At 41.1% G+C, this 5,092-nt stretch overlaps 1 pseudogene; it reads right to left on the bottom strand.

The window, feature by feature from the left end:
• Positions 1–3,458: 3,458 nt before the first annotated feature.
• On the bottom strand, positions 3,459–4,120 carry LOC100017418 (high mobility group protein B3-like; annotated as a pseudogene).
• Between the last annotated feature and the right edge of the window lie 972 nt (positions 4,121–5,092).

Below are 5,092 nucleotides of genomic sequence, written 5' to 3'. Positions count from 1 at the left end.
GCTTATAGTTTACAACCTATAATGACAACTCAAGGACAAGGGGAGCAATAGATACAGGATCCAAAGAGAGCTGTGTGAATTTTAAAACTGTTCCACCCTAATCAGGCCATTCTTTAGAAGCTCTGATTTAGCTATTTCTTGATCAATAACATTGGAGAAACTTGAATAACAGAATCAGGTCTTGGAAAACCCACATTCCCCACCATACTCAGTTTAACAAGATTTTCAATAGACATGTGCAAAAAAAAAAAAAAGACAGACCTCTGGGCTGTCCAAAGTCAAGCTAAGTCCTCATTGTTACAGATGAGATGCAGAAAAGTGATCTAAAAATGTCCATATAAAGCATGTCAGTTTCTGCCTCTCACTCTTTCCCTGGAGAGATGACTCTGGCTGGCAGTGTGCTAAGCGTGGTGAGTTTGCCCTGGATCTGATTTCAGGTTTGGGCACCTTAGCTAAGCCCCTTTGGAGGTCAAGCTGATTCTTTCCTCCTTCACACTCAAACCCTTACTTTCTAGATCTCCTATCTTCCTGTCTGGTACTAGCCCCTTCCTTCCTCCTTCTTCTTAAAATCTTCTCTACTATATCAATTAAACCACCATAAAATTTGGCAACTGACTTGGGTATTTTATAATTTGGGATTTCACTTGGAGATCACTTAAATTTAGATTTTTTTTCAGTCTCAACCATAATTTCACCCTTTACAGTTGAATGAGACAGGGCTTCTGGTTGGTCCAATACCTGATGAGCATGATGCTGACTGAGCACTAAGACTGAGTCACAAATCACAGGGGAGGCTACTGGGCAGCCTTCAAACCAGCTACTCCTCAGATGGAAAATCAGGTGTCACATTGCCCACCTCATGCCCCATTTCTGAACAGTTGCCCATGAAAACTAGCCTTATCCCCTTGGCTTTGACTACTCCTGAGACTTGGACCTTGGGATGAGTTTTCAGTCAGGCCTGGGAAATGCAAATGTAAAGATGGAGGCAGAGAGGCCTAGTACCTCTTTAGTCCTAGATGCCAGCCCCTGGAACTCAATGTGAAGGGGGGTGGGAATGAAGGAGGTGTTACACAGAGAAAGGAGATCTTTCTCATGGAAGGGAGTTAAAGAATATGCCTCCAACTATGCACTCAGCAACCAAACCCCTTAATGGCACTAGGTCTGAATTTAGCACATACTGCGTTCTATATTACAGTGGCTGCACAGGTGACCACATTGGTCAGAATGACTCATCTCCACAAGACTAAACAACCCTAAGCCTTTACCAGAATTTAGGATATAGGGAAATACTGTCCCAATACAAAGGAAAAACCATCAACAAAAGACTATTTGACCAACTTTAGAATAAAAGACCAGCAGGAGGGTAGGGGAGAATAAGACCACAGAAAACAGGCCTCACTGCTATTCCTTCACTTAAAACTGGTTTACTGAAAAATGACCACCTGATTACACCTTTAAAATCTTAAAATCTGTTCTAAAGACCCCTTGAGAAAGGTTTCCTCCACACAAATAGCACACTTCAGATGAATACTTCCAATCTGAATCCAATCTGTTGGACTTCTGAGCAGTCGGTGCCCTAAACAATGATAAGTCCACTCTTCTAGACACTGCTGTTGTCTCTCACCACACACTTGGGTACTTCTGGGGCATCCCTCACACTTGACACTAACCCTAAACCCCCTAATGAATTTTGGACAACTTGCCAGCCAACAGCAGATTGCTCATTGGGTTTAAGAACTAATCACTTGAGCTTTAAATCTACTCTCCATTCACATGACAAGGAAGGGGTCCAGACATCACAGACATGATGGCATCATTTTTATTTTCTACATATTTTTAATGACTAAAAGGAAGCAGGCAATTGGGGGAAGGCACCCCAGTTGAGGGACGCACTTGCTGCAGTCTCCCTTACAGGTCCCAAGTACTCCTACCTATATTGATGGGGGGAGGCGGAGGAAAGAGGTTATGCCACAACTTAGTGGCCATAATTACCCTTTCTAGATAGAAATGGTGGCTACCTGGGGCTTCCTCCCAGAATCCAGGAGGCTTGAGAAGAAGCTATGCTACCCCTCCTATAAGTTATTAGAGCTGAAGAGAGGCTTCTAGTGTTTCTCTGGACAAAAACTATACCAAAACTGAGAGGAGTCAGAAAAGAACCCCCTGAAAATGAGTTTGAAACAGTACTAAAAAAACTTAAAAAGGCACATTTTAGTATGAATAGCAATGAACTTAAGCAGAGAAGGGGTGGGGTGGGGGAGCCAAATTCCAGTTCAGTGGGAGCAGCCTAAAACCTCACCACCTGCTTTTCAGGATTCTTGAATACTGTAGCTTCCAGTCCTGAGAGGTCAGGACTGGAAGGTCACCACCCCACTGTCCAAGTAAGCTCAGACTTTCTTAATGCTGCTTGGAGATCAATAATCTAAATGAGCAAGTAACTTAAAGCAGACACTCCCTTGAACTCCGATCAAGGCTCAGGTTTGGTTCCTTGGTTTGTTTCTGAAATGGGGGGGGGTGGTTTAGGGAGAGATAACAAGGAGAAAATATCTGTGGTGTCCAGACTTCTGGGGATCCTGGTTTTACAAAGTACTGATTTGTTTGGGACTTTTAAGTCAGCTTGAAACCCAGAAATTCTGAATGGTGTCAAGAACAGTTTTTAAAAGTGTAATACTGTCTATTTTGCTTCAAAAGACATTTCAGCATTCTAAACATACAAAAAAAAAACATTATAAATTTTGTTTAAGGACAGTATTTTTCTTTCTTTTTTTTCTCTTGCATCTTTGGCCTGGCTTTCTGTTTGACTAACTTAAACAAGGAGCAGCTCTACAGTTTTTCCATTTAAAACTACTGCACTTCAACGAAAAAGAAAACCAAAACTCCAGACACTTTTCTCATGCCAGCTGTCCCCATCCCCTACTTTTGACACCTAAGAATGGGAGCAGGGTGCTATTTCACTATATATACAGAAAGATAACTTTTTAACTAAATGGAAACCTATTGCAGTATATCTGTGATCTACCCTCACAGTGTAGGCTTTGGGTTGCAACTCCCTAGGAAAGGCAGCCAAGCCTCATGCCCCATCAAGCCTGGACTTCAAGAATCTGGCTAGGGGTGTGGGGTTTTGTTTTTACAAACTAAAGATATGTACAGTTTATAACTCAAATTTCTAGCCTGTAACCTTATAGTTAAACACCACCTTACAAATTTAAAAAAAAATGCCTGAAACATTTGTAAATGCTTTTACATCAACAGCAAAAGTGCACATAGAGTAAGGAGAGCACAAGAATGCCTTTTCATTTTAAAAAAATGTTTGGAAATATGTACAACTTTGATACAGTTTCTGCGTGCTCCGAGATATCCATGGCCACTTCATGGAAACTAGTTACAATGTCTGTCTAGAAGCACTTTTGAGAAGCTATTTGATCAGAAGCCAATTAAGCTAATGAGGGCAATTGACACCATCACAAAGGAGGTGTTTCATTTATGGTGTTTCCCCTACTCTATGGTATTCACATGGAGACAGAATATGGTACAGTTTCATTTGTCATCTTCATCCTCCTCCTCCTCCTCCTCATCTTCCTCTTCTACCTTTTCCCAGGCAGCTTTAGCTGCCCCCTTTGCCCCATCGAACTTCCTTTTGGACTTATAATCTGTGACACCCTTCTTATATTTCTCCTTCAGTTTGGCTGCCTTATTATTATAAGGTTGCTTCTCATTGTCATTGAGATTGTTCCACATTTTGGCAAGCTTCTTTGTCACATCCCCAATGGATATGCCAGGGTTTGTAGGCTTGATCTTGGGACAAAACTCTGAACAGAAGAGGAAGAAGCTGGTTGGGGGCCTTTTGGATGCATTAGGATCCTTCTTCTTCTTGCCACCTTTTGCTGGTTCGTAATTCTTCATTTCTCTATCATACCTTACCTTATCAGCTTTTGCCATCTCCTCAAACTTGTATTTCTCTTTCTGGGACATAGTCTTCCACCTCTCTGAGCACATTTTAGAAAATTCTGCAGTTAACAGGAACCTCTGGGTTCTTCTTCTTACACTCTTCCCAGAAAGTTTTCACAAAGGAGGCATAAGCAGACATCTTGCCCTTCAGTTTCTTGGGGTCACCTTTATCCATGATGAACTCTGTATTGTTTGCTAGTCTGGCGGGTTTGGTACTTTTTAAGTTTCAATCCAATTAATTCATCTTGGTGAAAAGTCAGCATAAAACGTAATACAATCACTCTCTCTAGCAAGACTCCTTTCTCCAGGTTTTTATCACTGCTAGTTAAGAACACTTCAGTCAGTATTGTCAGTGAGGATTGGCTAATTGGGCTGTTTTGTCTCTAAGCAAGGGAGATTTGGGAACAGTTGCTCCAGCTAGGACCTCAGGGCCCTGATGTTAAGATTAAAACAGTGGTGTTCTATCTTATTTAAGGAGAGAGGAAAAAAAACAAATTTGAACTTACCTCTATAGTTGATAAAAATAAGCTATTAAAATCTGACTTAGGCATATTCATAGTAAAAGAAAAGTTTAGGAAAGTTAAGAAGATTGAGGGTATTTTGTCACAAGCAAGGTGGCCAGTCAAATAATTTGTTAGATTTTTTTATGGTTGGACTTGAATATATCAAATTGGTGGTCTCTAGGGATTTAATTTCTAAATTCCAAAATGAATTACTAAAGTAAATTTAATTTATGGTAGTTTTCTTTAATAGAGGGAAGATATTAAGGAATGAGAGAGACAGAGAGAGACAGACAGAGAGAGAGGAAACTCTATCTTCCTCTGAGCCAGGTTCTAAGGCCCTACTCAGGGAAAAGAGTCTCAAAATGATGGGCCTAACTCAGAGGTTTACATCTCCAGAAAGTCAGGGTCACTAAGTCAGCCTTTAACTCACCGATGGTGAGCATCTAAAAGGAAAGCAGTCTGAGGTCTCCTGCACAGGCTCCTCCAGGGGTCCAGTTCCACAGCCAAGTCCAAGTGTCTGTCTTACAGTTTCTCCTCTGAATGACTCTTCTTCACTCTACCACAAATCTTGAATGCTCAAATCTATCAAAAAATCTTCTGGCTTCTGGGGTCCTCTTTTTAAAAATCTTTTTCTCTTGTGTCAC

Source organism: Monodelphis domestica, chromosome 4 (assembly GCF_027887165.1).
Source record: "Monodelphis domestica isolate mMonDom1 chromosome 4, mMonDom1.pri, whole genome shotgun sequence".
Lineage (NCBI taxonomy): Eukaryota > Metazoa > Chordata > Mammalia > Didelphimorphia > Didelphidae > Monodelphis > Monodelphis domestica.
Note: the sequence above shows the minus strand (reverse complement) of the source record. Positions and strands in the feature narration are given on the sequence as shown.